Source organism: Thalassophryne amazonica, chromosome 23 (assembly GCF_902500255.1).
Source record: "Thalassophryne amazonica chromosome 23, fThaAma1.1, whole genome shotgun sequence".
Lineage (NCBI taxonomy): Eukaryota > Metazoa > Chordata > Actinopteri > Batrachoidiformes > Batrachoididae > Thalassophryne > Thalassophryne amazonica.
This window is the reverse complement of record NC_047125.1, coordinates 5,281,096-5,307,702: the sequence shown is the minus strand read 5'-3', so window position 1 is coordinate 5,307,702 and position 26,607 is coordinate 5,281,096. Positions and strand designations below refer to the sequence as shown.

The following is a 26,607-nucleotide window of genomic DNA, read 5'->3' as shown; positions in this document are numbered from 1 at the left end:
GCACAGAACACTCCAAAACATAGTAGAAGTTTCTGATGTAACCTTTGTGTAATAGCAGACAGAAATTGCTTTGAGATGAAGACAAACAAAATGCATACACCATTTTGTATATATTGTTCAAAATGTGCATTTGTGTCTATTGTTTGAACCATTTTGTTGTACAGTCTTTCACACAAGACCTCAAATTACCTTTATAAAGTGTCAAAACAGTTGTTTATTATAGTTTTCTGTGTTTTGAATAAATGTGTGTGGAAAATTATTTTCCGCTTTACTTTTTCCTTTCTTATTTCTGATTGTAAACCTTTATTATACTTATAAAACACAACAAAAGCATATATATTATGAAAGCGCAGGTTGTCGTGAAAAAAAAAGAGACATAAAACTTGATTGTGGGATGCAGGGAGAGCTGTTAACAGCAATAAAACATTTATGCCAGGCGAGTGAAGTGTCCAAAAAAATGCCCTCGGACCCCAGAGGGTTAAACAAACTAAACGGCCTTATGGAATTTATCTTATTTACATGACGGAATGTCATTTCTGACACTACATGGTCCCACGTTCTGCCCTGATGCACATGTTTGCAGACAGTCCATGAAGGATCACTAAATTCATAAATGTCTAATTTTCAATCTTATAAGGTTTAAAAATTACCCCAAATATTTTCTCTGAAAATGTAACCAGGAATAATAAAACAAAGCCATAGGTTTTAAAATGTGTCATTTCATTTATGTGTCACATTTTAATTGAAATATGTGTAAATACTTCATTTTAGTCTCGTGCTGTTCAAAATTGTGATTAAGATTTTTAAATCCACAGTATTCGGTCTTTGCTGCCCCCTTGTGTCCTGCATTAATTTGTGAGAATGAATGATATTTATACTTGCACTGAGCTATTGGTCTCTGGAACTCTAGTCCTTCTGTGAGGCACTGCTACTGTGCTCGTCATGTCATTGTTGTTCACGTGTTCTAGTCTTCGTCTCACTCCCTCGAGCTGTTCACAGACACTGTTCCAGGTTCTGAAGGTTCCTTCAAGGACCTGCAGATCATGAGCTGCTGACGCTGCTTTCACGTGTTCTAGTCTTCGTCTCACTCCCTCGAGCTGTTCACAGACACTGTTCCAGGTTCTGAAGGTTCCTTCAAGGACCTGCAGATCATGAGCTGCTGACGCTGCTTTCTCCAACCCGTGAGCTTTATTAACCTTTTGTCATTCAGATTATGAGCTAATGTACTGGATTGGACTTCACAACTATGCAGCTCAACAAGAGTCTGAAAATTAGTGCATCAGGAAAAATAAAGTTTTAATTAAATATGTTCACATTTCAGGGAATGTAGTTAATATTTTAATGATTGTTTGCCCATGACAATTGATCAAAAAAAATTTTAATCACTTTGTCTGCACCAGCGGTGGTGTATCCGCATTGTCCACAGATATCAGTGCATGTTTTCTATGTTTGTCAGTTACATGCACCAACAGAGAGTTACACTCACTATTAGCTGCAGAAAATAATGGATTTTATTCATTGAAGTCATGTTGATTTGAATTAATATTGCAGTGATGAATAAATTCTGGCAGCAAAGATAATTATTCTTCATCTGCTCATAATCAGAGCTGCTCCTACCAGTGCACAACAGGTTAGTGATGTTGACCTTTTAGTGCCAAGTGTTGGATCAAAATAAACCAAACCTCTATGTGCCGGAATACAAAAATCACTGCCACCAGAATCCTTTCAGTTAATTCAAAGTCCCTGCTGATCTTGAACAAAGGAAGTTGAAACATTGAGCGTGGTGATGTCACTTTCCTTCTATAAGAAATTATCTAGAGATTTTACATAATATGGACAAATTTTACATGTATCTTTCATGAAAATCCTCCTCATCCTGTTGCGCTCTCACAGAATCACTGGAGGAATACCCGATTAGGAAAAAAATTGACGGCTACAACAAGATGTCAAAGTAAAAGTAACAAACAAAGCTGAGTGAACAAACCTGTGTAGAAGAGATCTGGAGGATTAAAAACAGCATCCAGCCCTTTACCTCTTTTGTTCTCTTCTTTTAAATGACACATTTCTTCTTGCTGGTCTGTGATCATTCCTTCATCAGCACGTATTAGCTGTAGTTTCAACATGTCCTTCAGCTGCTGGACTTCAGACATGTTTGTAGAAAGACTTTAAAACAGACAAAAGAAAGAGAGTCAACAACCAATTGGAGGAAAGACTAAAAACAGGCTGATTTAATCATCTGCTGCTGCTCTGATGCCCAGACTGACCAATCACAAGTGTGAGACAACATTGAAATGGCTCTGTGTTGGGGCATTTGAGTCGAATCAGTGCTTCGGTTACTACGACCTTTGATACTGGGCTTCAGTCACTATGAGCTTCAATTCAGGAAGCAAAAGGTGGCACCTATTTTCGCTACCTGGAAGAGTACCTGATTTATTTACAATTTGCTGGAGAAAGGGATTTAAAAGTAAGAAAGAAGCTATTATTTCCAGACTGAGAATTGGTCACATGTTCCTCAACAGCATTTTATTTATTTTAGAAATGCACCAGAGTGACTTGTGTTCATGTCAGGAAATGACATGACACAGTGAATCATGTGTTGATTTTGTGTATAAATTATGACAACCAAAGACAGGAATTACTGAGGGATGATGAGATGAGTCTTCTTGTGTTAGCTGAATCCCAATATTCCCGCCAAATTTTTGTTAATAACTTCCTTAGACATGTTTTTTGCTATTTTGCCATTCTGTTATTTTTCTATTAAACTATGAGTTTCAGGCCTGGATTCACAAACAGGTCATGTCAGGATGAGCTTTGCAGGGTCACTCTGTTCTCTGCACCTATTTTGTTCCAGCTAAAATCCTTTTTATCTTTACCAAAAGTAAATCTTATAAAAACTAGCGTCTTTCATTATCTTATTATGTGAAAAGATGCAACAGCAGGCAGTGGGTCACCAGTCAGTCGCCAACCCAAACCCTGTTTTTACGTCTTTCCAATTTTGTCCTAGTTGGCACGTGGCTTACACATGAGCTAGGACCACCTCCAAACCAATAGAAATCCAGGTCCACCCATTGTCTTCAACTATCTACAAAACATTTCTGTAATCTGTGTTAGGAGATCTTTGCGGATGGAGCCCCTGCGTGAGCTCTGTACATTGAGGACTCAGATCTAACTTCACCTTAGATCACAATGAATGTTTTTGTACTTAGAGTTTTCCTTACTAGTCAGGACAGTACTATTTAAGATCCAGGTTAACAATTTGGTGCTGTGACTCAGATAGTCTGATTCCTGACTGTAGGGGCCATCAGTGGAACAGAGGATGATATCTTTTTCCAAACAACTGAGGCCTTGCAAATCAAGAGTGAGCAGAAAACCTTTTGTACTAAAATACAGAATTTTTGCACATTGAACATTTCCAAATTTGTGTTGGTTGCGAAAGAAATAAACTGAACACTGTCCAGTAAATTGCTCAAAACATTTTGATACTTTCATTTAGAATTTAAGTTTAATTTGAAATTTTCATTTAATTTTAACAATCAAATTTCATGTGACATTAATAACTGCGCAGGCTGACATTTGCTAGGGGTGAGACGACAGGTGTTAACTCAAAAAGTACTTGGAGACCGGATTGGGCGAAAGACCCCTATGCCAATGGCAGTCATTCAGACTGAAGCCAACTGAGAGTTGTAGTGGCGTCTCAAGGTCGAGTCTATGCCGAAATCGGGAGGGAGGAAATCGGCCTCAGTAGATCGACGAGAGCGGCATTGAGGCAAGAGTCCATCTGAACCCAGGAGTGATTTGCCCTTAGGAGGAGGACTAACAGGATTCCATTGTAAACGTAAAGTTAAAGGCAAATAAGATCCCTAAATAAGGGTATGAGAATACTGGGATAGTTTGTTATATTTCACACAACATGGGTTGTCTCCTGTAATTTGAGTCTTATTAAAACTGTCAAAAACTGTATCCAACAGCAAAGGCTGGAGAAGAATTTCTGGATTGACAGAGTGACCAGTTTCCAGTCAGAGAGAAAACTGACCCACCTTTCGTCAAAAAAGTGACAGCTGCCAATCAAAATCGGCCACGTCACTAAGCCCCGCCCCCTCTATGACGTCATAGCCAATCAGAATCGATGACGTCACTATGTCCCGCCCCTAAGCCCCTCCCCTAGTCCCGCCTCCAAGCCCCGCCCCTTATGACGTCACAGCCAATCATAATCGATGACGTCATTATGCCCCGCCCCTAAGCCCCGCCCCTGATCCCGCCTCCGAGCCCCCGCCCCTTATGACGTCACATCCAATCAGAGTCGATGACGTCAGTATGCCCCGCCCCTAAGCCCCGCCCCCAGCTCCTCCCCTAGTTCCGCCCCTGGCTCCTCCCCTAGCCCCACCCCCAAGCTCCTCCCCTAGCCCCGGCCAAGCACCGCCTCCAAGCCATACCTCCCCTCCCACCCAGGGTCTAATATTTTAATGTCATTTTATTTCATGAATTAAAGAACGATTAAAAATACCTAGATCTTTTTAATGTATTAAAGAATTAACTAATTCTGAAATAATTAAACATAAATCACTGTCTATTATTTAATGACCCTTTAATATCTTTAATTCTTAAATTATTACGTTTCCTTTTCTGTTTTTTAATTCGTAAATTAAAGAAGGGGAACAAATACCCGTCTCTCTCGGCTGTAAGTCTTTGCAGCAAGACGGTCAAATACCCACGCATAGAGCCGCTCGCGGAAACATGACCCCACGGCTGTAAAACCTGTTGCAGACGCTGTGTCTGTGTGAGTGCGTGTGTGTGTGCGTGTGTGTGTGTGTGTGTGTGTGTGTGTGTGTGTGTGTGTGTGTGTGGCGGGACACCCGCTGAGCGGAGATGCTGCCCCGAGGTGATGAACCCGAAGAACAATAAACAATGCTCCTTATCACTCACGCCAGATGATGTTTTCTTTTAAGATATTAGCCGATCGATCATGGGGCGCGGGACACCCGCTGAGCGGAGATGCTGCCCCGAGCCCGAACAATAAACAATGCTCCTTATCACTTACGCCAAACGGTGTTTTTAGAGCGGACGAAGAAGGGTTTAAAAATCCCCTTTCGACGATAGAGTGACATACAGCATTCACCATGGCGAGACGAACTCCGATCCTCCGCTACATCTGCGAGACCCCGGTTAACATCACCATGACAACAGAAGGCTCGCTTACCCCAAAAAAAGCGAGAATGTACGTCAGCCGTCTGAGCCAGCCGATACCGGAGGAAGATCTGACGTACAGCCTGGAGGGGCACGAACGTTTAACTTACACGTTCGACCCGTATTATGCCCAAGTAAGTTTCTTCACTCTGGCCGAGGGTGAGACTGCCACTCGAGGAACCCCACGGGTGGCGCTTACTTCCGCCGATTGGGGTGTCTTCTCCGCGGCGGCGGGCTCGATGATTCGCGACACGGTCAACCCTGAACCTCCAGGAGATCGGACGCCGGAAAAGAAGAAAACACGCTTCCAACTCACCTGGCTCAGCGCCCAGGGGCCTCGCTATAGGGTGATATTCCAGCGTGGACCTCCTGACACTGTCTCTGAGGGTGAAATTAAGTTGGAGCGGGTTAGTGCCAGCGGCCACGTCAGAAGCGTCACAGCTGCGGCTGAGAGCTGGCATGAGATGTTCAACACCTGCAACGACAGGATTACGGGCCTCTTTACAAGGTGCCTGGCCTGGAGGGACGTTATCGAAGTCCGAAAAAACTTGGCCCCTCTTTTTACTTAAAAAAAATAAATAAAAAAAATAAAATAAAAAATAAAATAAAAAAAAATAAAAAAAATAAAAAAAACTCTGACGTAGCTCCTCCCCGCATGCACGGGGATTTCTATAAAAACCAGGGGACCACATCTCATTCAAGCATCGGACGACGAACCAGCATGAGCTCCTCAACCTCTCCCATTGCAGCGGCCGACGACATCGCTTGTGACTGCGCGCTCGACTGTGGAAGAGACCGGCCCTCCCTGAGCCAGGCTTCACGGACCCGCGGTGGGTACGAGAGCCCGTGGGGAGTTCAGCTCGAGGCGGTCTGGGGCGAGATCCATCCTTCTCACGCGCTTTCCAGCCCGGGAGGCGTGGGGTCTCTTCCCGCTGTCACGGAGGCCGCGAGTCCGCGGGAGGTACAAGACCTCGAGCCGGCTGAGAAATACGCCACATCTTTCGCATCTGACCGGCCTGACGGGTTCCTGTCAGAGGAATTCCTGAAAACGGTGAAAGTCGGCGTGGCACACTTACTTTTGGCTGTGATCAAAAGTTACAGACAAAAACTCTGTTACGGGTGTGAGATCGATCACCCCAGCCAGCGCCAGCACGAGTGCCTGGACCCGTTAAATGAATATTTCTTTACCGGACATTTTGAGAGATTAATGGTGAGACTCTGGAGACCGACCTTCATCCCGGCTGTGGTAAAGCTCCTAGCCCAGCGCTTCCTCAACCCATCGGCTGCGAGGGTTCAGGGGGTGGTAGAAAACATCCTCACTGAGCTGAAATACACTGATACTTTTGAAGCAAAGATCAACGAACTGTACACATGTTTCGGTGAAGACGCAGATCTCGACCTGGAGGGGATGGTAGCCGTCTATAACCCAGACGACTGAAGAAAAACCTGTTTTTTTTTTTTTTTTTTTTTTTTTAAATATCATTATATTGTTTTACAGTCATGGGTAATTGTGTGATGATTCTCTTTCAAAGCTTGCGGGAAGTTTATATTATACGTGGACTCTCGTATAAGCTGGAGCGGGTAGTCATTCGCAGGCTGGAGATCCCAGACGCCCCGCCTTCATGCGCTATGGAGAGGGTTTTCGACGTTATCAGACGTCGCCCCGGGCCCGGAGTCTGGACAGATCATATCTACAGCGCGGCTCTCCATTCATCTGAAAAATCTCTGTACAACGTATTACTGAAAATCTCTGTTTTGACCACTGACGATTTTACACGGTGTAATACGATGCATCTGCTTACATTATACACTCTGTTTGTGGATGTGATAGCGTGCCGGGTGAAACAGATGGGGGTGTCCAGAGGGGAGATTGTTCCTACACTTTTACAGCTGAATACTGAAATAAACCGTAAATGCGGGGGAGATGTATTACTGAGAGTTTTCCAGTTTTGTACGTGAACGTATGCTTTTTTCCTTCACGTATGCTGTGTTTAATAAACATGAACAATTGCTTTTTTCTCTGTGTGTGACTTTAATGAATGTAATAAAGCACATATTCTAAACCTTATACGGCCTGTGTTCTTTCCTATAATATTGTTGAAAAAGGGTGAAATGTTTTTCATATTGCAAGACAGAGTCATACAAACGAGGTTTTGGTGGAAAAAAGGTGCTCGTATGAATTAATGAGGGGTTTTAACACGGTCTCATTAAAAGCTGGAGGCTGCTCTGTGAGCGCTCTCCGCGGTGCTGAATCAGAGTTCAATTTAACGTTTCCAAGAGCTCCTATTTAAAACGTATACTTTTTTCCTTCACACATGTTGTGTTTAATAAACATGAACAATTGCTTTTTTCTCTGTGCGTGACTTTAATGAATGTAATAAAGCATATATTCTAAACCTTATACGGCCTGTGTTCTTTCCTATAATATTGTTGAAAAAGGGTGAAATGTTTTACAAATCAAATTTATATAGTGCCAAAACCACAACAAAACAGTTGCCTCAAGGCGCTTCATATTGCAAGACAGAGTCATACAAACGAGGTTTTGGTGGAAAAAAGGTGCTCGTATGAATTAATGAGGGGTTTTAACACGGTCTTATTAAAAGCTCGAGGCTGCTCTGTGAGCGCTCTCCGCGGTGCTGAATCAGAGTTCAATTTAAAACAAAAGACTAATATTTATGGTCGCTAAAACATATAAAAATGCAAAAGGACTATCCGGTTCATCATTCTGAAGAGATCCGTCTTAAAAGATGGGTGATGAGGGTTTAATGAAGGATGTATATTATAGTCCGGTAAATCCGGGGAGTTTTGGAGGGCCGGAGCGTTTACGCAGGGCTCTGCATGATCAACACAGCTCTAAAATTCGTATGAAGCATATCAGAGATTTCCTGTCGGGGGAAGATGCATACACATTACACAAACCTGCCAGGACGCATTTTCCAAGAAATAGAGTATTTGTCACAAACCCGCTTAACCAATTTCAGGCGGATTTATGCGACATGCAGGGGTTATCAGATTTTAACGACGGGTACAAGTACCTGCTGACCGTTATCGATATCTTCTCAAAAAAAGCGTATGCCAGACCTCTGAAGTCAAAGCAAGGGCGCGAAGTCTCACAGGCCTTTGCCTCACTCTTAAAGCAGAGCGGGGTGCCTCTGAAGATGCAGACTGATGCCGGGAAAGAGTTTTTTAACAAATCGTTCAAGGATTTAATGAAAAAACACCGGATTCTACATTTTGCCACCGCAAGTGATCTGAAAGCCTCGGTTGTCGAGAGGTTTAATCGCACGCTAAAGACGAGAATGTGGAGATATTTTACTGCTAAAAACACGAGAAGATACATCGACGTCCTACCGTCTTTACTCACGGCTTATAACGAGAGTTATCATAAAAGCATTAAGATGAGGCCGAATGAGGTTAATGATCGAAATGTCGATCAAGTGTTTCAAAATTTGTATGGGGCATCCACCCTACGCAGGAGGCCTGTGAAGTGTAAATATAAGGTCGGAGATATAGTCAGGGTCTCCAAGCTCAGGGGAGTTTTTGATAAAAAATATGAACAAAGTTTTACGGATGAAATGTTCACGGTGTCAGAATGTATACAACGTACGCCGCCCGTTTATAAATTGAAAGATTATGACGGTGAGATCATTGAAGGCTCATTCTATGAACCGGAATTGCAGAAGGTTAAAATAGCAAAAGACAGACCGTATCAGGTTCAAGAAATTATTCGTGAACGTTTTACCAAGGGAAAGAAATTTGTATTTGTCAGATGGAAAAATTGGCCCGAGAAATTTAACTCCTGGGTTCCCGCGGACCAGCTGATGGCCGTATAAATATGAGAACTTCCATCTTCAACCGACATATGAGAAATGGATCGGGATCTGAAACACGGATTTTATATGACTCTGCCTTCAAACGCCAGCCTAAAAGTATTCCCGGACAACACAATTTCATGCTACCAGGTGGACTTGGCTCGACACCTGGATCTAGAGGGTGACTGGGATGTGGCGCTGACGGAAATTTGTTATCCGCACACCTGGTTAAATATCCCGGAAAAGCCTTCCTGTACGTTCCAGGTGATGAAAATTACGGGCAAGAACAAACTCGCCGTTCACTCGCGATATTTTGACACGGGATATTATGATAACTTTGAGGTTATTGCAGGGCTGATAAACCCTCGTTTGAAGACTATAGATCCGAATCTGACTTTAAAATATGACGATATCCAGAAAAAGTTTCTGTGGGAAGGAGACGGTACCAGCCAGGTATATTTTGAAGCCCCGACGGCGTACATGCTGGGGATGCACCCTAATCAATGGCTGAGATGCGGACCCGGGGTCACGAGCTGTCCCCGCTACCCCGATATAAAAGCAGGGATGTATCACCTGTTCTGTTATACAGACGTTGTACAGCCTCAGGCGGTGGGTGACGCTTTTGCTCCTCTCCTCCGAGCGTTCGAAATTGGAGGTCGTTTCGGGGAAATAATTACAAAGAAATTCAACCCCGCTTATTACATCCCGGTCTCCAAAAGACATATTGAGACAATACGCATCGAAATCAAAAGCGATCAAGATCAAACGGTGGATTTCAGATACGGTAAAGTGGTTGTGACATTACATTTTAAACCGGCGGGATAAAAAAAAAAATGGCTGGGGCAGCGCACAAAGCCGACATTTATAGATTTGTGCCTTACTATGAAAATCAAGTCGGGAATGGCCTTCACGGCTTCCACGGCGCTCCTGTTATGTACGGGCGCGGGCTCGGGAACATATTTTCGAAACTGTTCAAATTTGTGTCGCCGCTGATTAAACAAGGATACACGATCGCCAAACCTCACCTGAAAAACGCAGCCCGAAGCATCGCTTCCGACGTAGTGAGCCGCGTTGTTGAGAGGGCCGGACGGAGTCAGGAGCCCGAGCAGCAGCGGGGGTCCGGGATCATGGTGCTCTCAAGAAGGCCCCGGAAACGCCCCCCGGGGAAACGGGTCAAAACAGTTAAAAAGCGAAAGACCCCCGGAAAAAGCAGAACAGTTCGAAGGAAGCATAAGAAGAGGAGGTTGTCCGGGGATATTTTCTCTTAAACAATGTCTCTTTTGCGAAATAATTCCCCCGAATGCACCATGAGCGAATTGGATTTATTCGCCGTCCCCGGGACCCAGCTGTCCATCGAGCAAAGCCAATACGTTGAAGTCAGCCCGTTATCAGCCCTGACGGACATGGGCCCTATCGAGTTTTTTATCCCCGGAGACGGTGAGAGGTATTTAGACCTCAATAATACGCTGCTTTATCTGCGAATGAAAATTACAAACGCCGACGGGACTGACCTGGCTAATGACGCCCGCGTGGGCGTCATAAATTATCCTCTCAATACGATTTTCTCACAAGTCGACGTGACTCTGGGTGACCGGCTGATTTCCCAGTCCAGCGCGACGCACCCGTACAGGGCAATGATTGAGACGCTGCTGAACTTTTCCCCCGCTTCATTGAAATCGCAGTTCACGGGCGGTTTGTTTTACAAGGACACCCCGGGTCAGCACAATTCGACCGCTGTGGATGACGCGGGCCCGAATAAAGGCCTCGTGAGCAGAGCGCGCTTTAGCGCCGAATCGCGTGAATTTCAAGTTCAGGGTCCGCTGCACGCGGACATATTTTTCTGCGAGAGGCTTCTTCTGAATAACATTGATCTAAGAGTTAAATTAATTCGAGCCAGCGATGCTTTCTGCCTGATGGGGCTGGCGGCCTCCACTTTCAAGCTGAAAATTCTGGGCGCATCCCTATTCGTTAAGAAAGTCACCGTATCCCCTGCAGTGAGATTGGGCCACTCCGCGGCTCTCATGAAAGGGAACGCCGTGTACCCGTTATCACGAATCAACGTTAAGACTTACGTGATCCCCAGCCATTCCAGGATATGCAACCAGGAGAACCTGTTTTTAGGAACCATGCCCAAATATGTGGTTCTGGGTATGGTGAATCACAATGCATTCAGTGGGAGAAGAGATCTGTCCCCGTTTGAATTTGCACACTATGACCTGGAGTACCTCGCACTCAGTCAAAACGGGAGACAGCTGCCGGCTAAAGCTTTCCAGCCTGAATTTAACAACGAACTCTCTGTCAGGGAGTTTTACAATCTCTACACCGCGACCGGACGACACCTCAAAGACCAGCCTCTCTGTATAGACCGGGAGGATTTTGCGCGCGGCTACGCACTGTACGTCTTCAATTTAAACCCGGAGGAGGACAGCGGCGCTCTGAGCCCCGTCTCCACAGGCACCCTGCGACTTGAAATGAGATTCAGAGTCGCGACTCCGCATACCACCACGCTGATAGTGTACGCGTGTTATGATTCTCTCCTGGAGATTAATTCCAAGCGACAGGTCCTTGTGGATTTTTACTGATGAACACCCTGGAATTGGACGCAGTTATGAGGGGCTTAATAGGAGACCTGTTTGCCGGTGTTTTTGCGTCTGACGAGTTATTCCGGATCAAGCCGGGCCCTCCCGTATATTTCATTGTAAACACCCACCCTAGACATTTACCGGGAGAACACTGGTTAGCGCTCACCGTTGAAAAAAATGGTCGAGCCACATTTTTTGACTCGTTCGGCCTCAGCCCTGACTTTGATTACTACCCTAAAAGCATCCTGCAATATCTGGAGAATCTCCCAGATGTTAAAAACATTCTGTATCACAACAAGCAGCTTCAGCACGAGTTATCCGACGTATGCGGACAACACTGCGTGTATTATCTGTATAACAGAGCCAGTGGGAAGTCGTACCGGGACGTGGTGTCTTTATACTCCGAAAATACTATCGCGAACGATGATTTGGTTTCTGATTTTGTGAAAAGATATCGTTATTGCCTTAAGAAAAGCTGCAATACCTCCTGTAACCAGCTAGCAGGGCCTCTGCATGAGTTTAAATATTGTCACGGCTTGTGTTAACCGGCGTTCCTATTTTTTTATGTTTTTCCGTGTGAAAATGTAACCCCCGTCTTAGAACGCTCTCCCGATCATACCTTTAAAGTTTTATTGCGTTTGGAAAATTTAAACCCCCGTTTTTTAAATGTAGAAAGAAGCCTTGACCTTTGACCTTTGATTTTTGTATGTGTTTTTTTTCGCCTGAAAACGGGGGTGGATGTGTGAGAGCGGCCTTCCGATCATACCTTTAAAGTTTTAACGCGTTTGCATAATGTAAACCCCCGTTTTTAAACGTAGAAAGAAGCTTTGACCTTTGACCTTTGATTTTTTGTATGTGTTTTTTTTCGCCTGAAAACGGGGTGGATGTGTGAGAGCGGCCTTCCGATCATACCTTTAAAGTTTTAACGCGTTTGCATAATGTAAACCTCCGTTTTTAAACGTAGAAAGAAGCTTTGACCTTTGACCTTTGATTTTTTGTATGTGTTTTTTTTTGCCTGAAAACGGGGTGGATGTGTGAGAGCGGCCTTCCGATCATACCTTTAAAGTTTTAACGCGTTTGCATAATGTAAGCCTCCGTTTTTAAACGTAGAAAGAAGCTTTGACCTTTGACCTTTGATTTTTTGTATGTGTTTTTTTTCGCCTGAAAACGGGGTGGATGTGTGAGAGCGGCCTTCCGAACATACCTTTAAAGTTTTAACGCGTTTGCATAATGTAAACCCCCGTTTTTAAACGTAGAAAGAAGCTTTGACCTTTGACCTTTGATTTTTTTTATGTGTTTTTTTTCGCCTGAAAACGGGGTGGATGTGTGAGAGCGGCCTTCCGAACATACCTTTAAAGTTTTATCGCGTTTGCACGCTTTAAAACATTGTTATTAAGTACAGAAAGAAGTGTTAATCTTTGATCCTAAATTTTTTTTATGTTTTTTTTTCGCCTGAAAACGGGGTGGATGTGTGAGAGCGGCCTTCCGATCATACCTTTAAAGTTTTATCGCGTTTGCATGATGTAAACCCCCGTTTTTAAACGTAGAAAGAAGCTTTGACCTTTGACCTTTGATTTTTTTTTATGTGTTTTTTGTGAAAAATGTTCCGAATGTGTAGAAAATGCACCCCCGATCATACCTTTAATGTTTTTGCATCGTTGTTATTAAGTAGAGAAGTGTTGAAAGTTGTTTTTTAAACCGTATACCGAATAAAAGTGATGAAGGCCGGAGATGAGTTTCAGTCTGTGTTTTATTAGTAACAATATACAAAAACGTGACTGACTGCGATGTATTTTAAAGAATCTTGATCATAATATCCAGTCAGTTTTTAATTCGATACCCTCCTTTTATGGTGAGAAACCTTCCCAGCGTTGGAAGTCTTTTTTTTTCTTAAGTTTCTTCCTGGCCGGCGAATCGGTTAAAAGAAGGGATTCATCCGGCGAGCTGCTCCGGCCTTTTTTAAGCTTCTGAAGCTGCTCGCGGGCTTGCGGGTTTGATACGCACGCCACCGGGATGTTCCGCTCCTGTAAAATATTGAGGAACTTCACCCAGCCTGTAGGAGGGCTTGATTTCTTGAACGAGGATCCGAGATGTTTCATAAGATCTATGGCGTGAGACCCCCTCACGACTTTCCCCTTGTAAATAAATTCCCCCGACGGACTCCAGCGCGTATCACCCTTCGATAATTTCCTCATAATATATTCAGCGTTTCTACGCTCTCTGGAGGGGATATTCTTCAGGACCTCTGTGACAGTCTCATCCTCCTCCTCCTCCTCCTCCACCCCCTCCTCCTCAGGTTGCTTAGCGACGCGAGTCTCTTGCGGGGGTGAAACGCGTGATTCGAGTTCCCCCTGCTTGATCAGGGTTAAATAGCGCTGCAGCAGAGCCTCATACTTTTTAATTTTTTCATAAGGAGAGTGAGTACGTTCTTCCAGTATACCTCGCATTCGCGAGTCTAAATCATTTTCCGCCGTTTGTCTGATGTTATTTCCGCTCGGCGGAACGGAATGACTGAGTTGAAGCATCTGCTGTGGAGTGAGTAAAAACATCTTTTGCGCCGCTTTGAACGCCATTATCCTCTGGGTACTATTAGACTCGTTATAACGGGCAGGGCCGCGGCGAGCAGAGGCAGGAGAAAGCCGCCCGTCTGAATCAGCGCTCCCCGCTTCTTTTTATAACTGGTTTTTCTGTCGGCCAGAAGACGTAAAACTCTTTTTCGTTTTTTCAAGGCCCGGAATTGAGAGTCGCTCAAGGCGATATTCCCCTTTAATATATTCAAAGCGATCTCGGATAAAGTTTTCAGAAGCTCCGCCCTGCAGGTCTTCAGGCTGTGGTGACGCTCCCTCGCCCCGGCTCTGATTAGCGCTTTAAGAGCGGGGGCGTTCCTTTTTAAAAGAGAGCTCATATCCGTTTATCTTTCTGTAAATAAACTGTGGGCCACTCGTGCGGGAGTAATCCCGATCTCAGTCTGAACTGATCTGGACACTCCTGCGTGCAATCCAGTAATAAATACCCGTAAGGTACGCTCGTAGCATCATCAAGTGCCTCCAAAAAAAATTGTTTTCTGCCGGGAAACATTTGCTGAGCCAGAATGTTCATCTGTAACTTGTCTCTGGGATTTTTAAACAGCACCATATAATTACAATTCAAACTGATGGTTCGACTGTATTTCCCTTTATGAAACACGTTCTGTGTGATCATGATGACGCTCATATTCCGGTGATGTCTGTACTGGGTGAAAATTCTTACAACTTCAGGATGATCCGTTGCTTGAAAGATGAGATCGTCCAAAATAACCAGATGGCTCTGACCTTCAGGGAAAAGGCTGTCGTCCAGAAATGAGTCAGGGAGTCCTCTTACAAATTTAATATTTTTATTCTTCAGTTCAGAATACAGAGGTTGTTCAGACGTATACAGCCATACAATGTTGTCAGGCACATGTCTCATAGCGTGGCTACAATTTTCCAGCAATGTTTTCACAAACACAGTCTTTCCCGAACCACTCGGTCCAACGATGAGACAGGAGAATGGGAGCTGAAGTCTGGGGTCAATCTCCACCGTATTTCCAGAGTGAGACATGTTTCAAAATCCGAACGGTTCGGTTTCCCCGTCCTTTAAAAGACGCCGCTTGTCATACACCACCCTGAAGGATTTTTGAAATGACACGTTTGTCAAACTGAAACTGCTTTTATGACGTTTAATTCCCTGCTGCGGCGTTATGATAGATGCAGCGAGGGCGGGATCTTTTATATAACCCTCGACCAGATCTTTGACGCTGTCAAAGTTTATTTTCTGACAGCTTTCGTGGGTTTGAGTGATCCCCTTCACACGCATGACCGTTTTACCTCGTGCGGTTTTATATGCGTAACTTTTAGGTCCCGCCGCTGCAAACTCTGTGATGACGTCGCCGTTCAACTCGTCGGTGAGCTGCCCCAGATAATTACCGGTAGGCAGCGGGGTTTCACCCCGCCTACAAACGTAAATCAGGCTATCGGTATCATAATACAGAATCCTGTCAGGATTTGCCACAGCCTCCATAAAACCGTACAAGGTCAAACGCGCGTACGCCGTTGTAAACGCCGCGATGAAATATTGACGGTTTTACCCGGTCGGCTGACGTGCCGCGGGCCGTACCTCCATTGAACCATAGCCGCCTGACTGCTGAGGAATGTTAGATATGTGACCTCGTACTCTTCAGAAAACAGATACCTGAACAGATCGTCAGCATTTTTAACGAGCGCGGTCTGCGTCAGATTTGCCCTCTGGGCGAATTTCCCCCAGAAGGAGTTGAGGCAGATCTTAGCCATCTGACGTTTTGCCGGATTGTGACTGATTTTTTCTGGGTCTAAACGAATCTTCTGATTCAGCCAGTAGTCCGTGATGTATTTTTCTCTGCTCTCGGAGTCTTTATCAAATTCGGGAGGGAAACCAGAGGCTTCCTGCTTGTGTTTTAAGAAGGTGTTTATGTACCCCTCAAAGATTTTATCACTTTTTTCCTCAAAATGCCAGACTTCAAAAATCTTAGCTACAGCATAGCCTGTATCCAGAGCTTTGTGGAATTCCGGGGTCGTCCAAGTCCCAGACAGAGCTCTCTGCTGCTGACTGTGTGTGCACGCTGCAGCTTGATTATTTTCATCAGCGCAGGTGCGACACAGAGTAAACACCAGTTTACCGTGAGGAGTTCTGTGTGGGAGGACGGGGAATTTTAGCCCCTGGGGCGGGTACACGATGGCTTTGATGAGCCCGAAATAAGTCCTGGGGTCTCTGAAATTTCTCTCTATAATTTCCGGATGCCCCGTGGGATATGTGAAATTTACGTTAACGTAAGGATACAGCGAGGTCACGTCGACGTAATAGACCGTCTCATCTTGCTCAGCCGTGTACCTCAGACGGGCCGCGCAAGTCCGACCGCCGTATAAAGCGTCGCGAGGTTCGAGGGGCGGCGGTAACCCCCTGCGGGCGAGGAAACACCGAACGCTCTCATCCCTCAGCCTCATTTCAAGCCATTGATGCTCCCAAATTACGTTGAGGGTGACGCCCGGCATAGCCCGCAGAAAGGCTATTTTTTTCTGACACGCTGCGTGGAGCTCTCCAAATGAGGTGTTTGTGAGAGGGTTTATTTCATGCTGTGTAAAACACCTTGCACACCCGTGGTAAAAACATCCGAGAAACTCCCACACTTTTATCCGGCCGTCAATCTGAGCATACCCATCAACATAATAACCTCCTATTTTTTTCTCGCCCCTGTTTAGAGCATGATCGATGATAATGTTTTGCGTCTCAGCAACCCATTCTAACCATTGCACGGCCACGTCCGAATATTTTTTATGCCTCGTTCTATAATTGTCGGCGGAGGGGATCGCCAGCGTTTTTGGAGCAAGAAAGTTAGTTTGGAAGACTTTCATACACGCCGAGGCGATTGTAACGCAGGTAAAAGGATCCACGAGTGTTTCAGCGATGAATTCAGACATAAATTTGGAGCAGGCTGCAGCCAAGATTTTTGTGTCGTTATCACAATACATAACGGCCTCGGCTTTAAAATCAAAAATTGCGTTTTTTTTCCGCACGTACCACGCGTTAAATTCCTCTCTTTCTCCCTCTGACATATTTGCGACCCCGTAAGCCGCTGAGTCAGGGTACGGACCGACATAGTTCAGATTTTTTTCTGAACTGAACAGGTGCGGAAAGTAACCTTTGCGGATGATTTCGTCTTTCAGCCGGATCCCCAGCGCTTTAGGCATCTGAGATAAGCGCATTGTAAGGAAAGATAACGAATCTATATATTTCTGTTTAAAGGCGGCGTCTGTCATGAGTAATAGTTTACTCCCGGTCATAATCACAGCGGGGGTTACGCCCTGCTGGACTAAATACTTTAGAAGCAAATAGCCGTCAAAACCTTTTGAGTTGTGAGCGATGAACACGTATTCTTTGAATTTTCTCGTTCTAAAATGTTTAAAGAAGCGGGCTACGCAGTCTGTCCCCCATGCGCTCCAAAAATCACCCGTCTTTGTTACAGCGCTGACGTAAAACGGTACGTGTTCCCCGTTATTATCGACATACGTTTCAAAATCATAAAAAACATATTTCTCTGAATGCGTCTCTTCAGCTTTGAGCGGGGTCATATAGCAGAGGTGACCCTCGCTCGGCTCCTGGAGAGCCTCGCCGCATATATGACACCTCTTCTGCTTACACACGTGCGGAGCGCTGTTTTTAGAAAACGCTATGTAATACTCACGTTTACATCGAGAGCATTTTTTTTCTGTTATCACACACATTAACGAACTTACCGGCGGAAGGACGATACTTCGGCTGTTTATGCAGGCTGTAACAGGTGGGAGAGCGACACTCCTTGTTACATTCGCTGCAGAATACAGGGTTATTTTTCTCATAACACTGCGTGGATTCACAAATTTTACAATATGACGGACAATTATGGGAGGCGTGGTTATTGTACCCCTCAAAGCAAAACTTACATACATATTTCACTCCCAAAAATCTCTTTAAATCGATGATTCCGTAAAAATGATTATTAAACAGAAAAACGAAAAGAGTTTTCTGCTGCGCCGGTATTCCTGTCTGGAATTTTGTCAGCTTTCTCTCCCCTTCGGCTCTGAAAAACACCACAATTTTACAACCCAGAGCGTTTTCAAATTTTCCCACCTGCTCTAAAGATACCGGCGTAGCTTCCGTTAATCCGACGCTATTTTGTAACGCCAGTCCGCGCTGCTCCGCCTCGTTCGTACTCAGATGAGGATTCAATAACTGAACGAGGTTTATCGCGAAACATAAACTGTTGTCAGGATTATACACGATATTAAGGCATTTGGATTTTTTCCTCAGAACCTCGTGATGGAGGAGGTCATCTATTCTGCGCTTCCCCGCGCCGTTCTGGTTGCGGATGACTTGAACCACTAATTCCAGAGACTCGTCGGCTAAACGTTGGAATTTGATTGTATCAATCGTTCTAACAGATTTTGGAAGCCCGTCACATCGCCAGCGTCGTTATATGAGCTGATCAAAGCGGCCTCGTTGTAGACTGAGTCCCCACGAATCTCCATTTGGATAAAGTCCCCGGCCCTGGCGTGTGTTAAAGCCTTTTCGACCGAGTTATGAAGAGCCCCAACGACGTTACGGTAAAATTCCGCGTAGTCGGGAATTTCGTCGGCGCGCTGGAAATTGAGAGGCAGCCTGATTTCGATATTGTTAAAAGCAGGTCTCCTGATGACGTTAGCAGCCCCACCACCCGTCATGGGAGAGTGTCGGCTGGGTCCCGGTCGTGCATCATCTCCGTCTTCCATCAAAACAGAGATCGCCGCGTTTATCGGGGTTAAACGAGCTCTGTTTAAAATCTCTTCTCCGCGCGCATTGCGCGGGGAGGGACTTCTTAAAGGTGAAAAAGCGCGAGCGTCGTTAGGCGTTTGATTTAATTCATCCACCGCGGATTGGACGTGAGGATTAACTTCACACGCGAGGAGGTTTACGGCGTTATTTAACGGAGTCAGACGTACCTGGTTCAACGCCGCGGGACCGGACTCGTCTGGAGGTGAGGTGTGCGGGGGGTCAGGGGGCTCTTCAGTATCAGACTGGACCGTCGAATTTATAGCGTTAATCGCAGAAGAATGATGTAGGGGTTAATTTCTTCCGATTCTCGTTCAGCCGCTAAATTGTTAAGAGCCTCATTTAACGGTGTTAAACGAACACGGCTTAAAAGTCTCTCTCCGGACTCGATGTTATTTTGAGGCGGCGAATTTAACGCCTCGGGTAATGGACCATCTGCTCCAGGAGCGCTCCCCTGCTGAGTCGATTATTGAAGCGTTTAAATCCAATACACGTCCGAAGTTATTTTCCCGATGTGAATTCTCTCCTTCCATCTTTTAAAATCTGTAGCAGGAAGAATCTACCTCAAGAAATTCAGTTAATATACCTCTTCAAAATGAATTCTCCCGTTCCATCGGAATAAGAGAAAAAATAAAAAAATAAAAACAGACTACACATTTTCAAGAAAGTTGCGTGATGAGGTTAATCCCAGCTCAGAATATCTTCGAGCCTTGCGTCTCTGTGGAAAATAGACGGTCTCCCTCCACCGCGTGCTGAAAAAAGAGAAAATCGTTAGTTATTAAATATTTAAAATAAATAAATACATAAACTCCGACTCCTTACCGTGTACATCCGCGGATCGTTTTACGGGTCTCTCCCACTGACCCGCTTCTCCATGGGCTGTGACAGAAAAAATCGGGTTATTCCAGAGTTTTAATCGTGATTTAATCTCGATCGCTGTACTTACATCTGCGTGGTGAAGTCGGGGCTTCCAGCCTTCGAACTTCTTCAGGGGGCTCTGACTTGATTTCTAGAATTAACATAAATAAATGAATACAAAGCATCACCCTCGCAAGCGGATATTCTGTACTATTTCAAATATATTACCGAGGACGGGTCCGAACGCGCTCTGGACCGTCTGCGTGGTTTTGTCTAAAAAAAAATAAAAAAAAAACAGTTTCAGACGGCGTGCATCATTTAAAAACACTCATTTCTATCAAAACAGATTACTTAAATCACTTACCCTGAAAGCTGATGCGGTTTTCGCACTCTGCTCGAAGACAAGAAAACTTAATTAAACAACATGGTTTTCCAGGATTTTTTCCGCAAATTTATTCTATTTTATACCCATAGCTGGGGGTCCAGGCATCTTCACTCTTCACCGGTCGTAGTGGAAATGCTCGCTGACTCGTTCCCAGGGACGTAAGTGATAAGGAGCATTGTTTATTGTTCGGGCTCGGGGCAGCATCTCCGCTCAGCGGGTGTCCCGCGCCCCATGATCGATCGGCTAATATCTTAAAAGAAAACATCATCTGGCGTGAGTGATAAGGAGCATTGTTTATTGTTCTTCGGGTTCATCACCTCGGGGCAGCATCTCCGCTCAGCGGGTGTCCCGCCACACACACACACACACACACACACACACACACACACACACACACACACACACACACACGCACACACACACGCACTCACACAGACACAGCGTCTGCAACAGGTTTTACAGCCGTGGGGTCATGTTTCCGCGAGCGGCTCTATGCGTGGGTATTTGACCGTCTTGCTGCAAAGACTTACAGCCGAGAGAGACGGGTATTTGTTCCCCTTCTTTAATTTACGAATTAAAAAACAGAAAAGGAAACGTAATAATTTAAGAATTAAAGATATTAAAGGGTCATTAAATAATAGACAGTGATTTATGTTTAATTATTTCAGAATTAGTTAATTCTTTAATACATTAAAAAGATCTAGGTATTTTTAATCGTTCTTTAATTCATGAAATAAAATGACATTAAAATATTAGACCCTGGGTGGGAGGGGAGGTATGGCTTGGAGGCGGTGCTTGGCCGGGGTTAGGGGAGGAGCTTGGGGGTGGGGCTAGGGGAGGAGCCAGGGGCGGAACTAGGGGAGGAGCTGGGGGCGGGGCTTAGGGGCGGGGCATACTGACGTCATCGACTCTGATTGGATGTGACGTCATAAGGGGCGGGGGCTCGGAGGCGGGATCAGGGGCGGGGCTTAGGGGCGGGGCATAATGACGTCATCGATTATGATTGGCTGTGACGTCATAAGGGGCGGGGCTTGGAGGCGGGACTAGGGGAGGGGCTTAGGGGCGGGACATAGTGACGTCATCGATTCTGATTGGCTATGACGTCATAGAGGGGGCGGGGCTTAGTGACGTGGCCGATTTTGATTGGCAGCTGTCACTTTTTTGACGAAAGGTGGGTCAGTTTTCTCTCTCCAGTCCTCTGGGGAAAAGGGGGTGAGAGGGATGATTTAGGGAACCTTTATGACAGTTAATAAGTATGAGAAATAAAACATATGGTGAACTGGAATTGTGTGCACAGATGGGAATTGTTCCATTCTCACGCTGACCTGTGTAATAATTTTCTGGCGACTATCTCACCATGACGGACAGACAGAAAGACTGCAACACCAGTTCTTTAAGGATCAGTGTTATCACTGATGACTTTGTCAAACTACTTAAAGAATGTACTGTGGATTTCTGTTGTGTGTCTGACTAACATTGAGTTTGTGTGTCTCCAATGTGAACAGCAATGTTGGAAAAAAAAACTCCTTAAGGGCAATTCTGAGATAAATCTACATGCACACAGCAAGTTTAGTGCTAATGGAATGTACCCTGTAAAATGCAAATGAAAAAAGTGGCTAAATTAAGGAATTCATCTTATTCAGTTTGTTAAAATAACTAAAAAGCAACAAACACTATCATCTTGTTACCCTCCATACCAAATGAGCATATAATTTGGATAAAGAGTTGAAAATATGGTTAACTTTTACACATCAGATTAGTGGAAAAAACAGGTTTGTTTTACTTATTCAATATGCCACAAGCAGCCATGGTTTTTGGAATGAGAGGGAGGTGTCTTCTTATTCTTAAACATTCCAGGATTGGGAGCTCTGAGTGCTTTTTGAGTTGTGAAAATTTTTTATCAGAGTTGCTGAGGGTGTTTGAGGTTTTTGAGTCTTTGTTGAATTTCTGTTGTAAACAGTGAAACTTTGTGTTCAAAAACTTTTCTCGAACCGTGAGCAGAGGACGGATCTCATGCATACATATATGCCGCAGCAGATCTGATATGTATCTGTATGATGATTTAGCACAAGTTCAATTTCAATTTATTTTATTTGTATAGCTCCAAATCACAACAACGCCACCTCAAGGCACTTGAGTATGACTTTACACGAGTAAGGTCTAACCTTACCAACTACTCTGAGCCAGCACAACGGAGACAGCGGTAAGGAAAAACTCCTTTTGGTGACAATGAGGAAGGAACCTCAAGCAGGCCAGACCCAGAGGCGTGATCCACTGCTTTGGTCATTCCAACAGTTACAAGGTTTTTACAGATTGTAGAAGAGTTTCTTTACAAATAGAAAAACAGAAGAGCAACAAAAACAGAGTCCTTAATTGAAAATAGAGTCTCTAATACATAGGCGTCCATGTCCAGCACCAGTAGGTTGCAGGGCAGGACCTCTGGTCAGTAGTGCAACAGGCGTGGCATCCCAAGGTCCAGTGCCATTGGGTGCAGGGCAAGGATCAGGTATTGATGTTGTCAGTGCCTCGAACAGCGAGAAAAAGAGCAGACTCAGTCGGCTGGAAATACAGTCCCTCCAAAAGTACTGGAACACCTGGTATTTCACACATTTTAATTTGTTTATGCCACTTCACATACAAAACTACATACATTTTAAATTATCTTCCTTAAACTCAACCTCAAAGCAAATCTCTACAACTTGACATCAATTAATTAAAAATCTAAAAGCCAAGATGATGGGTTGCATAAGTAATGGACCACTTTGCTGTAATACCTGAAAATAATCCGTTTTATTGCCAGACAAGTCAGGGGATGGATACATGAACATTTCCAAGTCACTACCTATGTCTTAGAATTTATTTACATCAATTATGAAGAAATACAAACAGTATGGCACTCTGTGATAAATCTGTATGTAGTAGATAGTTCTGACTCCAGCAATAGTCGTGGCATATCTCTCCTCTCTACAGCTAGCAAGGTTCTTGCACATGTCATGCTCACCCGTCTTCCTGATAGTGTCGTCGACATAGTTCTCACCGAGTCTCAATGTGGGTTAGAGCGACGCACTATTTACATGATTTTTGTTGCTCGACTGCTTTAATATAAATGTAGAGAACAACATCAAGATCTCTACTTGGCCTTCATTGACCTCACCAAGGCCTTCAACACTGTCAACTATGACCTCCTGTGGAACATTCTGTGCCCTCCCACCTTTCTGGTGGTGCTAAAAGATTTCCACACAGGTATGTCTGCCAGTATTACTGTCAGTAAGGCACAATCCTCCAGCTTCAGTGTCAATGTCAGCATCAAGCAAGGCTGTGTCCTTGCCCCTGTGACCTTCAACCTGTTTCTCGTGTCAGTGACCCTTATTTCTTGCCACCATCTTCATCCTGTGGAAGGGGTCAGTATCAAGCACCGACTGGATGAAAGCCTCTTCAACCTTCGCCGGCTGACATCTTCTTAGCTGATTTTTTATCTACAGTATGCAGATGATGCAGCCCTTCCAAGCCAATCAGCTGTTGGCTTGCAGAGGTCCCTTGACCTTATCACAGAAACCTATTGTCGTGCCGGCCTTGTTGTCAACTCCAGGAAGACTGAGGTTCTACCGAGTGTCCCTGAAGTAGCTGCACCAAGCTTCTGCATCAGTGATGCCCAGCTCAAGAATGTTGAGAGCTTCACCTATCAAGGTTACATCCTTACCTCCACCTGATCTCGCAGATGAGATTCAACATTGTATTCACCTGGCCTCTTCAGGTTTCGGTTGGCTGAAGGAGAGTGTTTTTCCAAACTGAACTCTTGCTGTTCATACCAAGATCGCTGTGTATAATACAGTCATCATTTCCACCCTATTTTATGGCTGCAAGGCCTGGGTGCTGTACTGGTGACATGTCAAGATGCTCAAGTCCTTCCACATTCGCCACCTTCAGCAGATCCTCGACCTCCAGTGGTGGGACAAGCTGACGCACTTTGTAATCAGGAAAAGGGCTGGTGTAACCTCCCTGGAGTCTGTGCTTCTACACCAGCAGTTAAGATGGGTAAACAATGTAATAAGGATGCCTGCCAACAACTGCCTTGCAAAGTTTTATATGGCTAGCCTAATGAAGGCAGCTGCAAAGTTTTATATGGCTAGCCTAATGAAGGCAGCCACTCCGAGATTCAAGGACCACATCAAATCTACACTAAAAAATGGGCTATTCCCTCAGAGTTTAGAGCACCTAGCAGCTGACTGAAACACATCGCGTTCTACCTGAAATGCTGCAGCTACATGATTTGACGAGGCCTATGACTGGGCCGCCAACGAGCAGCAGGCCCATCAACAACAAACCCAACACTGAGCCTCAAGCTCCACCTCGTTCTGCTCTCCAGTGCCCTGTGTGTAGCCAGCACTGTCTGTCATGCATTGGTCTCCACAGCCACATGCGGAGACACCAAAATACCTGAATGAGCCTGCACGGCGTCATTGTCATCCGTGACAGACAATCAAGAGAGAGCAAGATAGTTCTAAAAAACTGAGTCACTGTGTAAAGAAGGAGAACAGTGAGGAAACACACCAAGACACCCAGACAACCCAGAAGAGGTTATAGGCTTCTGTGGCTGTGATTGGAGAAATTGTGCATAGTGCATGTTTTGCATTTTGTATTCTCAGTTCTACAGCTTAATGATGAAGTGGTATAGAGGAGGATTTTCATTCACCAAAACAACAAATCTAGGCTTGCATCTCAGATGCACCTTCTGCCAAATTGGGTCCTCTGTAAGTTTGAGTGCAGTATGGCAAGCCATTCTGGCTGTAGGCTGCCACCTGGTGGCCAAATAGGAACTAAACTGAAAAAATAAACAAGGTTTGGTTCTTATGAAAAATGTACAAAAATTTGATGAGAATAAGACAAATGGTTCATGAAATATATGGTTATTTGAAAGTGTTTATCTTTGCCAAATTCTGCAAGTTTCATGAAAATCGAAGGAAGTTGTCAATTTAGCATATTTGGCCTCTTCGTAAAATGGTCCGACAAAACCCATGCAAAAACAGTCAATACCAAAACCAGCCACAAAACTCTCTTTACCACTGAAACTAGAGATGCTGAGTGACAATATGAGCTATATTTCATCCATTTTGACTTAAGGCACATAGGGAAATCATTGTGTGAAAAAGTGGTAATTTCGCATTTTGGCAGCAAAAAGCACCCCCTGTACTCGTGCAACCAAAGTCAGCCGCCACAATTTTCATCAAAATCAAAGAGGTCCTAATCTATCATCACATGCATAAAAGACCTTGGCTGATGAAGGGGGCAGGCTAGTGTGCCTTAATTTAGAGTGGCAACATGACGAGTCGGGGGAAAAAAATATTGGTTCCAAAATAGCATTCGTTGTTAATCTGTCTGCATGGAAAGCCAGGTACTTTATTTATTAGCTGAAAATGACGAGTTGCTGTGCATTTGGAGGCACAAATAGACACAACAAGGGCTTCAAGATGTACAGATTCCCTTCAGATCTGAACTGAAGAAAAATTTGGGAAAATAAAGTCAGCTGTGTGGGATGGAAGCGACTTCATTGTCAATGCTTTGAGAGGTAAATTTATTGTTCAGTCCGATGTGCAGTAAAACTCACCTAAACAGTCATCATACAAAGCAGATATTCACAGTCACTGGACAAACAAGTAGCAGGGTTGGTAGTCAAGTGGTTAGTGTGCTCTGTTTCAGTGTGAAAGATTCCAGGTTCAAACCCAACCCCGCCATATTTCTCCTTGTAATATGAAGTTGTGTCAGGAAGTGCATCCAGCGTAAAACTGCCAATTCAACATGGAGATCCACCTAGACCAGGGGTGCCCAAGTTCGGTCCTCAAGATCTATCTTCCTGACACTCTTAGTTGTCTCTCTGGTCCAACACACCTGAATCCAATGAAAGTCTCATTAAAAGCCTGTTAATGAGTCTTTCACTGACCTTGAATATGCTGTGGCGACCCCGAGTGAAAAAAAAACAAGGGAGCAGCCGAAGCGACTTACTTACCGGACAAAAAAGTCCCAGTGTTTTTGTGTTGTTTTCCATGTAATAAACATACAACCCCTGGCAAAAATGATGGAATCACCGGCCTCAGACGATGTTCATTCAGTTGTTTAATTTTGTAGAAAAAAAGCAGATCACAGACATGACACAAAACTAAAGTCATTTCAAATGGCAACTTTCTGGCTTTAAGAAACACTATAAGAAATCAGGAAAAAAAAAACTGTGGCAGTCAGTAACAGTTACTTTTTTAGACCAAGCAGAGGGAAAAAAATATGGAATCACTCAATTCTGAGGAAAAAATTATGGAATCATGAAAAACAAAAGAACGCTCCAACACATCACTAGTATTTTGTTGCACCACCTCTGGCTTTTATAACAGCTTGCAGTCTCTGAGGCATGGACTTAATGAGTGACAAACAGTACTCTTCATCAATCTGGCTCCAACTT

At 44.5% G+C, this 26,607-nt stretch overlaps 1 protein-coding gene and 3 long non-coding RNA genes across 5 annotated transcripts in view; 1 reads left to right on the top strand and 3 right to left on the bottom strand.

Annotated features, from left to right (window-relative positions):
• The window catches only part of LOC117504818, a 3,434,143-nt gene that overhangs the window by 601,821 nt on the left and 2,805,715 nt on the right, over positions 1–26,607 (bottom strand). The window lies entirely within an intron of this gene.
• Positions 1–26,607, top strand: part of LOC117504910 — a 360,669-nt gene that overhangs the window by 287,528 nt on the left and 46,534 nt on the right. The gene's annotated exons all lie outside the window — the stretch shown is intronic.
• Positions 1–26,607, bottom strand: part of LOC117504870 — a 57,171-nt gene that overhangs the window by 6,808 nt on the left and 23,756 nt on the right. The window lies entirely within an intron of this gene.
• LOC117504931 lies at positions 2,069–18,212 on the bottom strand. Its single transcript, XR_004558989.1, has 3 exons — positions 18,200–18,212; positions 15,341–15,345; positions 2,069–2,223 (listed from the first exon to the last, which is right to left on the bottom strand). It is a non-coding gene; the product is annotated as an uncharacterized LOC117504931 (long non-coding RNA).